Source organism: Odocoileus virginianus, chromosome 4, assembly GCF_023699985.2.
Source record: "Odocoileus virginianus isolate 20LAN1187 ecotype Illinois chromosome 4, Ovbor_1.2, whole genome shotgun sequence".
Lineage (NCBI taxonomy): Eukaryota > Metazoa > Chordata > Mammalia > Artiodactyla > Cervidae > Odocoileus > Odocoileus virginianus.
In genome coordinates, this window is record NC_069677.1 from 61324789 (window position 1) to 61340826 (window position 16038).

Below are 16038 nucleotides of genomic sequence, written 5' to 3' on the forward strand. Positions count from 1 at the left end.
TTAGAATCTAAAAAATAATTCAAATGAACAAACAAGAAATAGACCCATAGACATAGAATACAACTCATGGTTACCAAAGGGAAAGTGAGGGAAGGATAAATTTGGAGTTTTGCATTAACATAGACATATTACTGTAGACAAAATAGGTAAACAACAAAGACCTATTGTATAGCATGTGGTACTCTATATAATGTCATATAATAACCCATTGGTATAAGGGAAAAGAATCTGAAAAATATATTGATGTATGCATAACTGAATCACTTTGCTGTAAACCTCAAACTAACATAGCATTGTAAATAAACCATATTTCAATTAAAAATAAATTTAAAAATCAGTACAGCCTAAAGACATTATACAAATATGTCAAATATAGCAGATCTGGGCAGATGATTGTCTTCATCATTATCAAATGTTACATGAACAACTTAATTATTTAATAGAACTTGTTATTTTGGGAGCATAGTGCATCGTATCATACTATTTATCGACTATTTGCAAAGGATTTGCAAATACATAGCAATTCCAAGAAGAAAATAAAACCAGAACCCAGAAATAACTATTATTAACATTTCATGCTTATCTTTCTAGCCACATTTTTATTTATAAAAAAAATGAAACATTCTACTTTTTGTCTTGGTATATTAGCAAATAATTTTTGTCATTAAGTATTTCCAACAGCATTATTTTAATGAATAGATAATATTCTATCTTTTCTTTCTGTCAGGCTTTGTTTAACCAATGCCCTGTTGCTATTCATTTAGGCTTAATTTTACTGTAAAGAGAAATTCTGCTGTGAACATTGTTCTATTTATTCTTCAAATAAATACTGAATGCTTACTTTTGTGTCAATCTTTAAATTTCATATAGAGTATCATAATGTACATAAATGAAAATATTGTTCTTTTCAAGAAAAACAAGATTTTAAAGAGATACAGACAATGAAATAGACCAGTATTTTCTTATGAGTACTGTGACAGGAAGCACAGAGTACTATAAAAAAGCATAGCAGCTACTCACATCCTAATTTCAGTTGTTTTATAAAATGCTTCTTATAGGAAACTATTCTAAGAACTTGTGATAAAGATGGTGGTGCTCTCTAACTGTTCTGTATATCCTTCTTTCCCTGATTCTGAGCAGTTTGGTAAAGACATCTGACTAGCTTTAGTTTCTTACATTGGACCAGAGTTCCATCTCTAGAGTTGCCAATAGGTAACCACTTGGCTTTTGGTAGATCAACCTCTCTGAGACTCAGTGTCTTCAAGAGTAAAGTGAGGTAATTGGACCATGGGGCTTCCAATGTCTACTTCTATGCTGATAATCTAATTTTCTTTAAAATTAGCACCAGTTGAATTAAAATGATGAAGGAAATATTTGAGCTGTTAAATCAGAATTCCTTCTGAGAGTAGCATTAATTTACCTAGTAGGCTCTTGGAGAAAGAGTACTTATTTTCGTGCTTCATTGTTGATGCTGTCACTGCTGTATAATATTTTTTCAATGCAATATTCCCATTAAATGTCAGCTGTTCTTAATGTCCAATGATGAAAAGATGCTTTCCTCTTTTAAAAAACTGGGGTATAATTATTTTACAACGTTGTGTTAGTTTTTGCTACACAATGAAGTGAGTCAGCTATATGTATACATGTATCCCCTCCTTCTGGGCCCTCTCTCCGCCACACCATCCTAGCTATCTAGGTCATCACAGAGCACAGAGCTGATCTCCCTGTGCTATATAGCAGCTTCCCACTAGCTATCTATTTTACATATTAGTGTATATTTATCAATCCCAGTGTCCCAATTCATCACATCCCCTCACCACTCTGTGTCCACATGTCTGTTCTCTACATCTGTGTTTCTATTCCTGTCCTGTACCAATTTTTTGGATTCCACATATATGTGTTAATATATGATATATGCTTTTCTTTTTCTGACTAACTTCACTCTGTATGATGCACTCTAGGATTTTAACTTAAAATAATAGAAAAAACAATAGAGAAGAACTAAAGCAATGAAGCAGTGAGGTTGGGACTGTTACAGCAATCAGGCAGCATAGTGAACATTATAGTTGGAAACCCTTTTAGTTCCCATCCAAATCAAAGGCATTGACAGTTGCTTATGCATAGAACAGACCAACAGGATATAATTAGCTGCTTAAAAAGACCATAGATACCTTTTACTATGTATGTTTCCACTTGATATGTACTGTAATTTTTGATATTTATTCTAGGAAATGATCTCCAAATGATCTCAAATTGCATTATTGCTTTGATTATAGGTTTGGCATACAATTTTATCAGTTTTTAGTCTATTCCAATACAATATTCCTTGGAGTCATTTGCAGAAATAAAACTCTATGAAATGGGTCAAATTTTGCCACATGTGAGAGACCAGGCTTTGTGAGGTGGGCTTGTCTAGCATGCATCATAATTTTGGGGCTCTCACTGAGGTACCCAAACCATGCCTACAAAGGCAGAAACTGCCTGTTTATTTCCACTTGTCTTCCCATCTAATTAAAAAGAGAATGCCTTTTTATGGAAATTCAGATGCTTTACTTTTACTGTAAGTGGTCTGTTTAACTTTCCCACTATACCTTTCATATAGATTTGCTGTAATGGACTTGGATGGTAATTTTATAGTAGAATAGGAAATAATTAAAATATAAACATTAACTTTTTCCAGAGAGTTCATTATGTGCCTTAAGCTGTTAGGAAATTGGATACTGGTAAATTTTACAGAGAGAACAAAAGATACAAATAATGACATGATTGTTGGTATTTTGACTATGATTGCTCTCCTGAGTTCCCTTATATCTTAGTCACCTCCACTTTTATCCAAACAGCTACACTGGGAAGTAATTCTAGAGTCCCTTGTATTTTGATATACTTCTAAAATTTGTAGATTTAGACTAAAATACATTTAAAATACTCATGGCTCTGTAAAAGGATGTATTAAACTTGGGTTGGCAAGAGGCAGGTGTAACTGTGAGGAAAGAATGAAAAGGAAGGTCTGTAATTCCCATCAGTAGATAATTGAGTTCCAGGGATCTTCAAGAGTTTTGATCTTATTTTTAAAAAACCTTCAAGAACCCTGAGCTTTGAACTGAAGAACTGAGCAACCCTTTGTCCAGGCAGCAGATTAGTGATATTCCTGTTGTCAATGGCCTGGTTAATCATGAACTTTCCTGTGGTTCAGTGGTAAAAAAATCCACCTGCAAAGCCGGAGATATGGGTTCAGTCCCAGGATCAGGAAGAATATAATGCCAAGAAAAGTTAGGTGAATTTCTTTCCATTCTCAGAGGAAAGTCCCATTCTATTATTACTGTATTATAGATTTTAAAAATATTTATTTGGCTGTGACAGGTCTTAGTTGCAGTGTGTTTGCATGCTAAGTAGCTTTAGCTCGGTTCAGTCGCTCAGACATGTCTAACTCTTTGTGACCCCATAGACTGCAGCAAGCTAGGCCTCTCTATCCATAACTAACTTCCGGAGTTTACTCAAACTCATGTCCATTGAGTCAGTGATGCCATCCAACCATCTCATCCTCTCGTGTCCCCTTCTCCTCTGGCCTTCAATCTTTCCCAGCATCAGGGTCTTTTGAAATGAGTCAGTTCTTCACATCAGGTGGCCAAAGTATTGGAGTTTCAGCTTCAGCATCAGTCCTTCGAATGAACACCCAGGACCAATCTCCTTTAGGATGGACTGGTTGGATCTCCTTGCAGTCCAAGGGACTCTCAAGAGTATTATCTAACACCACAGTTCAAAAGCATCAATTCTTTGGCACTCAGATTTCTTTATGGTCCAACTTTCACATCCATACACGACTACTGGAAAAACCATAACTTTGACTAGCTGGACCTTTGTTGGCAAAGTAATGTGTCTGTGTTTTAATATGTTGTTTAGGTTGGTCATAACTTTCCTTTCAAGGAGCAAGCATCTTCCAGTTTCATGGCTGCAGTTACTATCTGCAGTGATTTTGGAGGCCCTCTGTTACTATTTTCACTGTTTCACCATCTATTTGCCATGAAGTGATGGGACCAGATGTCATGATCTTAGTTTTCAGAATGTTGAGTTTTAAGTCAACTTTTCACTCTCCTCTTTCACTTTCATCAAGAGGCTCCTTAGTTCTTCTTCACTTTCTGCCATAAGTGTGGTGTCATTGCATATCTGAGGTTATTGATATTTCTCCTGGCAATCTTGATTCCAGCTTGTGCTTTGTGCTTCATCCAGCCCAGCATTTCTCATGATGTACTCTGCATATAAGTTAAGCAGGGTGACAATATACAGCCTTTACACACTTCTTTCCCAATTTGGGGCCAGTCCATTGTTCCATATCCAGTCCTAACTGTTGTTTCGTAACCTGCATATAGGTTTCTCAGGAGGCAAGCCAGATGGTCTGGTATTACCATCTCTTTCAAAATATTCCACAGTTTGTTATGAGCCACACAGTCAAAAGATTTGGCATAGGAAATAAAGCAGAAGAGGATGTTTTCCTGGAACTCTTTTGTTTTTTTGATGATCCAATGGATGTCGCTTCAGTTGTGTCCAATTCTTTGTGACCCCCATGGACTATAGCCTGCCTGGCTCCTCTGTCCATGAGATTCTCCAGCAAGAATACTGGAGCAGATTGCCATGCCCTCCTCCAGTGGATCTTCCCAACCCAGGGATCAAACAGTTGTCTCTTACATTTCTGCATTGGCAGGCAGTTCCTTTACCACTAGCACCATCTGGGAAGCCTTAGTTGTGACACATGGGCTCCAGTTGTGACTCTCAGGCTCCAGAGCGCCGGCTTAGTTGCTCCATGACATGTGGGGTCTTTCCACCTAGGGATCGAACCTGTGTCCTCTGCATTGCAAGCTGGATTCTTAACCACTGGACCACTAGGGAAGTCCCAGAAAATCCCCTTGTACTCTTAGTTCTGAGGAACGTCCCCAAATTTGCTAGTAGAAGCTTCCAAATAAATGACATCAATCTGTGGCCTGTACATAATTTTGCAAACATTCAATGTGACATCTATGAGTCTAGTAATAAGTACAATTTTTTGATCACCTTTGGGGAATCAAACTTCCTAGTTTCATATGCTTACTGTCTCCACTGGGAATTTTAGTGTAAGGAGGCATGGTACTTTTGTGGGTGGGGAAGAAATTTGGTTCATTCTGATGTCCTGAGTGCCTTCTGTAGTGCATATAGTAAATATTATACAAACACTCATTAGTTGAGCTGTTTCATGATCCTAGGATCACATACTTGAAGTAGTTTTCTCTCATCTAAGTCAACTCAAGATTTGTATTGATGTAGTGTGAAAAATCTTATCTGAAATGTACTGGTCACAAATATCAGTTATCAGATCAGTATCACTGTGCTTGTGTTCAAATAATACTTCTTTACTTAATAATGGCTCAGGGCATAAGAAGAGTGATGTCAGCAATTTGAATATGCCAAAGATAAGCTGCTTTATATTCTTTCTTTATGTAAATAGATGAAAATTCTTCATCTAATAAGGAAATGAAAAAAATTGTAAACTTAAACTGCTAAGATTTATGGTAAGAATGAAACTTTTATCAATGAAACTATGAAGAAAGAGAAAGAAACTTATGCTAGTTTTGCTGTACCACTTCAAACTGCAAAATTTTTGGCCTCAGTGCTTGATAAGTGCTTAGTTAATATGGAAAAGGCACTATATTTATGCAATAAGATGTTTTTGAGAAAGAAAGGGACAATATTTATATAAAATTTATTACAATATATTGTTAAATTGTTCTATTTTATTATTAAAATAATAATAATTTTATTATTAGTTACTGTTTTTAATCTTTTATGGTGTCTAATTCAAGAAATTAACTTTATCATAAATGTGTAGGTACAGGAAAAAACATAACATATATAGGGTTTGGTGCTATTTATACTTTTAGGTATCCATTGGGGGTCTTGGAATGTATTTTCATGAGTAAGTGGAGAAAACTCTACTAATAGGTTGTATTGTGAGTAGTTAAAAACTAACTCTTCACCCTAGATAATATACATGTTTCAATGCTGTTCTCTTGAAACATCCCACCCTCGCCTTCTCCCAGAGTCCACAAGTCTGTTCTATACATCTGAGTCTCTTTTTCTGTTTTGCATATAGGGTTATCGTTACCATCTTTCTAAAGTCCATATATATGTGTTAGTATACTGTAATGGTCTTTATCTTTCTGGCTTACTTCACTCTGTATAATGGGCTCCAGTTTAAAAAAAAAAAAAAAAAAACAAAACTAACTCTTCATTTAGCAACAGTACTGTTTGTGTTTACTACTGTTGCCAGATGGTATGGTTACTCCTTTTCCTTCTGATATTTTACTCTTGCTACAAAAATCCAGCTCAAGTTGCTATCATTCCATGAAATTATCTCAGTATGAATTCCAGTAGAGTTTCCTCTATACCAAACATCACTATCTTTCTAATTAGCCCTGCACTATTTTCAAGTTTCTTCATGTATGTGAGTTCATACATAAAGTATGGATCACTTAGGATTTGGTTGCTATACAATGAATTTCAAATTCAAGTTCTTTATTTTTTACAGATGGGAAATGAGGTATTTCCAAATTCCCATTTATTTTTGTCAAGACAGTGTGTTTCATCTGTCAGTCAGCTTTATTTCATCTTTAGTTTAAATATTAGACATAGATAAGAATTTGTTGATGTAAATATACTTAGAAATGATTTAATATTTACTATTATGCTAGTATTTTCTAAGCAATTAAAAATATAACATATTATTTTATGTCCATAATATATTGCTTAGGATCATGCCTTTGAGAAAAATAAATGAACTATATAAATTTATGGTTAAATAAACAATTCTCTTCGTTGAGATGTCAAATAAGAATTTATAACAATACTGTGATAGAGAGTAGACATTTTTCCTTACCTTTTATTTATAAAAATATCTGTATGTAATAATGTTTATCTTATTTTTCTAAATTCAATATGCAGTTATATGTTGATAAATGTTTAATAACCAGCTCTTTAAAAAATCAACATTGATTCATAGCATTTGTTGATTTCCATAGTATAAATAATCCCATCATGGTCTATTTTTAACCCATCAATTTGATTGTTGTTATTGTTGTTTAGTCACTAAGTTATGTCTGACATTTTTGCAACCCTGTGGACTTTAACCCATCATGCTCCTCTATCCATGGAAATTCACAGGCAGGAATACTGGGGTGGGTGGCCATTTCCTTCTCCAGAGGATCTTCCCAACCTAGGGATAAAAATGCATCTCCTGCATTGACAGGTGGATTCTTTACCACTGAGCAACCAGAGAAGCCCACTAACTTGGAATTAACATGGAACTGGGAAAACACAGGCATTAGCACCCACTTATGATGTTTTGACCATATGATGAATAGACATAAAGAATCTTAAGAATGTAAATAATAGCAAAATAATTTATGAATGATGACTATTAATTTCTTATTAACAGGATTTCTTTAATTGCAAGTTAATATAATTTAATTTTTTAATAATAAATGTGTTTAACAATTGACTCCCAAAAAGCCTGAAAATGTAGCAGTTGTCCTTGGTGAAACAGCTGGTGCCAGCCCAGCCCTAGAATTCTGTGTACCTGGCCCTTTTAAAAACTGTATTTCCCCCTTTCAGGTCTGTGTTACATAGGAGACAATAGATGTTACATTTAATGCACCATTTCTCATGTATCTAATTTATCCTAAATTGTTTATTGACTTAACATTCAAATATTCTATGACTTTGTGTTATAGTTATCATGTTTATTCCTAGTTCATTTCTGTATAGCTGTATTCCCCTCAAATTCTAAAACAGAGAAGAAACTGGCATCTTAGTTCAATATCTTGATGTGCTTTTTCAAGAAAGGCTCACATTATAAGCTGAAGTGTTAAGTACTGGAATAAATTATGCCAATTTCTCAAAGATTAAGTGAAGAAAGCATTTTAAACTTGAAATGGAAAGCATGCAGATATGAAAATGTCTTGAAATTCTCATTCATATAAGGAACAGTTATGGAGCCCCCTGTTCCCTCTCTGGTCAACCCTGCTGTACCAGAGGCATTGCCTTTTTATAGGAGACCTGTAAACCTCCTTGACATTGATGAGGAGGAGTGTACACAATTTTCAGTCCAAGGAATTCTTGGAAGGGGTGTTGCTGAATACTTAATTTTGTCCTCTAATTCAGGTTTATTAATGTCCAAGATTGTGTAATTGACATAACAGACATTTTGCAAGTATTTCACATTGACCATGATACATTTACATGAACTCTTCAGTTTGGGTTATTTTACATTCTTTTTATATGCACAATGAGAGGGAAGTGTGAAGATTGAGGGGCTTAAATGGTCTAGTTACCTTCAATTTCTTTGGCCAATTTTGAGCAGTTTATATTTTCCTGTGATGACACTAGTTATCCCTGAATTTGTATAATATTGCACTTGAAAACACTGCAGTGAGGAAAAGACTGAGAAAAAATGGTTACAAGAGAACAGGTGTAGATCTGTAAAGAACATTTCCAGTAGGCTATTGTTTTGAGTCTGGATAATGATATAAATATCAAAGAGGACACAAGCAGATGGAGAAATATACCGTGTTCATGGATTAGAAGAATCAATATTGTCAAAATGGCTGTACAACCCAAAGCAATCTATAGATTCAATGCAATCCCTATCAAGCTACCAAAGGTATTTTTCACAGATCTAGAACAAATAATTTTACAATTTGTATGGAAATACAAAAAACCTCGAATAGCCAAATCAATCTTGAGAAAGAAGAATGGAACTGGAGGAATCAACCTGCCTGACTTCAGACTATACTACAAAGCCACAGTCATCAAGACAGGATGGTACTGGCACAAAGACAGAAATATACATCAATGGAACAGAATAGAAAGCCCAGCAATAAATTCACGCACCTATGGACACCTTATCTTCGACAAAGGGGGCAAGAATATGCAGTGAAAAAAAGACAACCTCTTTAACAAGTGGTGCTGGGAAAACTGATCAACCACTTGTAAAAGAATGAAACTAGAACACTTTCTAAGACCATACACAAAAATAAACTCAAAATGGATTAAAGATCTAAATGTAAGACCAGAAACTATAAAACTCCTAGAGGAGAACATAGGCAAAACACTCTCTGACATAAATCACAGCAGGATCCTCTATGACCCACCTCCCAGGATATTGGGAATAAAAACAAAAATAAACAAATGGGACCCAATTAAACTTAAAAGCTTTTGCACAACAAAGGAAACTATAAGCAAGGTGAAAAGACAGCACTCAGATTGGGAGAATATAATAGCAAATGAAGCAACAGACAAAGGATTAATCTCAAAAATAGACAAACAACCCCTCCAGCTCAATTCCAGAAAAATAAATGACCCAATCAAAAAATGGGCCAAAGAACTAAACAGACATGTCTCCAAAGAAGACATATAGATGGCTAACAAACACATGAAAAGATGCTCAACATCACTCATTATCAGAGAAATGCAAATCAAAACCACAATGAAGTACCATTACATGCCAGATCAGAATGGCCGCTATCCAAATGTCTACAAGCAATAAATTCTGGAGAGGGTGTGGAGAAAAGGGAACCCTCTTACACTGTTGGTGGGAATGCAAACTAGTACAGACACTATGGAGAACAGTGTGGAGATTTCTTAAAAAAACTGGAAATAGAACTGCCATATGACCCAGCAATCCCACTGCTGCGTATACACACCGAGGAAACCAGATCTGAAAGAGACACGTGCACCCCAATGTTCATCACAGCACTGTTTATAATAGCCAGGACATGGAAGCAACCTAGATGCCCATCAGCAGACGAATGGATGAGGAAGCTGTGGTACATATACACCATGGAATATTACTCAGTCATTAAAAAGAATTCATTTGAATCAGTTCTGATGAGATGGATGAAACTGGAACCCATTATACAGAGTGAAGTAAGCCAGAAAGATAAAGACCAATACAGTATACTAATGCATATATATGGAATTTAGAAAGATGGTAATGATAACCCTATATGCAAGACAGAAAAAGAGACACAGATGTACAGAACAGACTTTTGGACTCTGTGGGAGAAGGCAAGGGTGGGATGTTTCGAGAGAACAGTATGGAAACATGTATATTATCTAGGGTGAAACAGATCACCAGCACAGGTTGGATGCATGACAAGTGTTCAGGCCTGGCGCACTGGGAAGACCCAGAGGAATCGGGTAGAGAGGGAGGTGGGAGGGGGGATCGGGTTGGGGAATACATGTAAATCCATGGCTGATTCATGTCAATATATGACAAAATCCACTACAATATTGTAAAGTAATTAGCCTCCAATTAATAAAAATAAATGGAAAAATATGCAACTAGTAATATTTGGTTTTTAATCTATTACTTTTAAATTCAGAAGGCACTGGGAATTGCCAAATCTTTTTTTTTTTTTAACTTAGAATGAAAATACTAGATTTAAAATGTATTGATATGCTGGGTGTTCTGTGACATTAATCTTGTAAAATAGAGAAAAAACCTAAGAACTAAAGGCTATTTTATTTTAATACAATAGTTCTCCCAGTGCTCTGGTCTTTCAGTATGACTCCTCTTAAGATCTTACTCAGCAGAATGAAATTGACATTCAGGAGCAAATCCTCTTATGGTTCTGTACATGAGAACTTTTCTTAGTGTTCTTAGATTTTACTTTATTTTCTTCCTTGTTTCTCTCACTTATTATATTTCATTTTCTTGTGAAAGATTATTGGCTTTGAAAGTAAAGTCTTTATAAACAGTGATTAAGAGAAAAAATTTTTGATAGAAATGGATGTACATCATCAGTACAAGGAGTCTATTTTTTCAAATATTTTCAAAAGCTTATGAAATAGTAACAAATATATTGCCTTTATCATAGAATTTAATTCATGGTGGCATTTGAAAATAACTTTGTCTTATGAAAAATTTTAAGCATATACAAAAGCAGTGAGAGGAGTATGTGAATGTCCATGTCAATATAATCCCATTTTAACAGTTATAGTTACCAACATTTCTCCAGTTTTATTCCATTCATCTTCATCACCTTCTTTGTCCTAAAATGTCATAAAGCACATCTCAGTCATCACATTATTTGACTTGCAAATAATAAATGAGGATCATTCAACTTTTATTATCCAATATTTACTTTGCTCAAATAAGTCATTTATGAAATTAACAAAAAGTTTTGAGACAAAAAATGAAAACTCTCCATTTTATTATGTTGGTTTCCATCTTTGAGACTGTTTTTTTCTCCTTTGCATTGGCAAACTCAACTCATGCAAAAACCAAAAACAAAGGGAAACAAAACAATTAAAGATTGAGTGAACAACAAAGACAGGTTTCTGAAAATCAGTAGCAAATAATTACTTAATAGAACATTTGGGGGATAATTATATTCTGGGCTTCCCTTGTGGCTCAGCTGGTAAAGAATCTGCCTGCAATGCAGGAGACCTAGGTTCTATCCCTGGGTTGGGAAGATCCCCTGGAGAAGGGAAAGGCTACACATTCTAGTATTCTGGCTTGGAGAATTTCATGGACTATATAGGCCCTGGGGTCACAAAGAGGTGGACACAAATGAGAAACTTTCACTTTCACTTCATTTGCTTTATATTGTATTCTAGAAGGGGATGAAATGGGCATAACTCATTTTATTGTGCTTCACTTTAGTGCACATTGAAGATGTGTTTTTGTCTACCAACTGAAGGTTTGTGGAAACCCTGTATCAAGGAAGCCAATAGGTACCATTTTTCCAGTGAGACTTGCTCACTTTTGGCTCTGTCACATTTTAGTGACCTGTGATTAAGTGATTTTATGTTTCTGCTACAACTCACCAAAGGTTCAGATAATGATTAGCATTTTTTAGCAGTAGGGTATTCTAATTTTTTAATTGGAATAAACTGAATTATGATGTTGTGTTAGTGTTTGTTGTACAACAATGTGGATCAGCTATGTACACGTGTATCCCCTCCCTCTTATATCAATGAAAGAACCTTAGAATAGCCAATAAAGAACCTTAAAATGGTCACCATTTTGATTTATTTTTAAAATATATTGTTAATCAGAAACCCAGTATTTAACCAGCTTGTAACTATCTAAAATTACAAGAATAGTGACCACCATATTCAAAGTATAGCAAAGTTCCATCTTACCAAAATCCTTTTGCTGAACTGATTTCCGTATCAATGTATTTTCCTTTTTCAGAATGTCATTTACATGAAATCACTCAGTATGTAGGATTTTGTGTCTTTTTAAATTTCATTCAGTATAATGCTTTTGAAATTCATCCAAGATATTACATGTGTTAATAGTTCATTGCTTTTTATTGCTGAAGAGCATTTTACTGTGCAGATATACAACAATTTATTTATCTATTTTCAGGTTGAATAATATTTGGAATGTTTCCAGTTTTGAGTGATTATAAATAAAAATGCTAAAACATCCATTTCTAGGTCATTATGTAGACATATGTTTTCAGTTCTCTTGGTAAGAGTAGGATTGCTGGGTCATATGCTAAGTACATGTTCAATATTATGACAAAGTAACCATGCCATTTATATTGCCCAAAGCAGTGTATAATATGATAACTCTAGTCAGTAGACAGACAGAGAGAGATTTAAGGAACTGGCTCACGTGATTGTGGATATGAGGGCTGGTAGATTTAAAATCTCTGACTCTTTGAGACCCCATGGATTATACAGTTCATGGAATTCTCCAGGCCAGAATATTGGAGTGTGTATCCTTTTCCTTCTCCATGGAATCTTCCCAAACCAGGTTTTGAACCCAGGTATCCCATATTTCTGGTGGATTCTTTACCAGCTAAGCCACAACAGAAGTCCAAGAATACTGGAGTGGGTCTTCCCGACCCAGGAATCGAACCAGGGTCTCCTGCATTGCAGGCAGATTTTTTACCAAATGAGCTATAAGGAAAGGCAGCAGGCTACAAATTCAAGAGAACACTCTTATATTCACCATGGAATTATTCACAATAGTCAAGAGTTGACAACAACCGAAATATTAGTTGATGGGTGAATGGATAGAGAAAATGTGGTATATCTATACAATGAAATACAGAGATTCCCTAAAAGTCTTAAAATAGAGCTACCATATGACTCAACAATCCTACTCCTGGACATATATCTGGAAAAAAACATGATTTTAAAGGACACATTCATCCCAATAGTCCTTGCAGCACTATTTATAATAGTCAAGGCATGAAAGTAACCTAAATGTCCATCAACAGAGAAGTGGATAAGGAAGATATAGTGCATATATAAAATGGAATATTACTTATCAGTCAAAAGTAATGAAGTAATTAATGACATTTGCAGCGTCATTAATGGATCTAGAGAAGTCAGAGAAGCAGAAACATTGTATGACATCCCTTATATGTGGAACCCAAAAAGACATGATATCAATAAATTTATTTACAAAATAGAAGCAGACTTACAGATTTAGAGAACAAACTTACGATTGCTTGGGGGAAGGATGAGGGACAGGGATAGTTAGAGAGTTTGGGATGGACATGTACACATTGTTACATTTAAAATGGATAATCAACAAGGACCTACTGTATAGTACAGGGAACTCTGCTCAATGTTATGTGGCAGCCTGGATGGGAGGGGAGTTTGGGGAAGAATGGGTACATGTATATGTATGGCTGCGTCCCTTTGCTGTTCACCTGAAACTATCACAACATTGTTAATCAGCTATATTCCAATACAAAATAAAAATTTTAAATAAAAAGTAAAAATCTAATTAACTATGATGAAAAATATTTATTTAAATGCTTCACAGAATGATAATTTTCATTTAATAAGCAAGAAATTAAATAGCTAAAAAAGAAAGAAAGAAAGAAAATCCTGTTTTATGCTACAATATGGATGAACTTTGAGGACTTTATGCTAAATTAAATGTCAGTCACGGAAGGATAAATACTACATGATCCCACTTTTATGAGGTATCTAAGATATCTAAGAAAGCTTAATGGTGGCTGCCAAGAGCTGAGGGTGGGGAAAAGGGGGAGCTGCAGTTTGATGGGTGTAAAGGTTCAGTCAGGCAAGATAGTAAGCTTCTAGAGATCTGATGTATAACTTTGTGAATACAGTTAACAATATTCATTGTTCATTTAAAAATGTGTCAAAATGTGATTAACATTTGTAATCAGTTGACTTTGAGATAATTCTCCATAAAGTGGTGAACCTTAAATAATCAGTTGAAGTCTGTAAGAGCAAAGGCTGAGGTTTCCAATGAAGAAGGAGTTCTGCCTCCAAACTGCCACATAAAAATTCTTCCTGAGTTTCCAGCCTTCAGAGGAAAGACTGCAACATCAACTCTTTTAAATTGTTATTTAAATTGCTTATTGCTTAAAAAAAGTCCAATATTCTTGAGTTTTCTCAATAAGCTAAGGTCAGTATTTCACAACATGGAAAGATTTAATACCATATTCCCTCTTATTTTCTTTTATTCCAAAGATTCTGTTGCTCAGTTGCTAAATCATATCTGACTCTTTGCAAACCCATGGACTGCAACACACCAGGCACCTCTATCCTTCACTATTTCCTGGAGTTTGCTCAAATTCATATCCATTGAGTTGGTGTCTCCTCTGTTCATGTGATTTCCCAGACAAGAATACTGGAGTGGGTTGTCATTTTCATCTCCAGGGGATCTTCCCAACTCAGGGATCAAACCCACATCTCCAATATTGCAGGCAGATTCTTTACCACTGAGTCACCATGGAAGATTCTACCTGGCACCATTAGACTTTTTTGACACAAGATTTCCACAAATCATATCTAAAAATGTACCTTTATAGCAATATCTAATCTAGTGTTGGAGAAGACTCTTGAGAGCCCCTTGGACTGCAAAGAGATCCAAACAGTCCATCCTAAAAGAGATCAGTCCTGGGTGTTCCTTGGAAAGACTGATGTTGAAGCTGAAACTCCAATACTTTGGCCACCTGATGCGAAGAGCTGACTCATTTGAAAAGACCCTGATGCTGGGAAAGATTGAGGGCAGGAGGAGAAGAGGACGACAGAGGATGAGATGGTTGGATGGCATCATCGACTCAGTGGACATGGATTTGGGTAAACTCCGGCAGTTGATGATGGACGGGGAGGCCTGGCATGCTGCGGTTCATGGGGTTGCAGAGTCGGACTCTACTGAGCAACTGAACTGAACTGAATCTAGTGTTTGGCCAACCAACTAACTCTAATTAACAGTTAACTATATTCTAGCTAGACTGACACATAAAATGAACTATTACATGTTCTAAGGCATCCTTGTCCAAATTAAGATCACAAAAAATTTTACTCATTTCTCTTTTTACTAAAAATTGCTACTTTCAGATTTTGTACTTAGATCTATAATCCATTTTGGGTTACTTTTTGCCTGTTGTATAAAATAAAGGTTGAGGTTCATTTTTAGAGAAGTGAGGGCATATGCAAGTACAGTTGTTCCAGCACCATTTGTAGAGAAGACTATGTTTTCTTCTTTACACTACTCTTCACTTTTCTCACACAACATTTGACCATATGTATGAGGGTCTATTTCTGATTGTCAAATCTCTTCCATTGATCTATCTGTTTATTCTTAAGACAGTTCTGTAATTGTTTTGATTACTGTAACTTTAACATAAAATCATGATTCTTCAAGCTTTACCTTCTCTTTCAAAACTGTTTTGGCTATTACAGATCCTGTGTTCAGTTCAGTTCAGTTCAGTCACTCAGTCATGTCTAGTTCTTTGACAGATCCTGTGTCTCCCCATATAGACAATATAATCAGCTTATCAATTTCTGGGTGGCCATGCAAGTTACAGCCAATAGTGTGCATGACTGTCTCGGGCACTTATGTGTTTAGAGAAGTGAAGTCCGATCTGTTCTGTTGGCCACTAAGTGCATTACTGGCAGCCTGGGGAAGGATGGGAATTGTGAAAAGGGTGACTTGGGATCCAGGCTATGAAAGGTGTAGGCAATGGCTCATCACAGACTTGATTCTGCCCGCAGGAGAGATAAAAA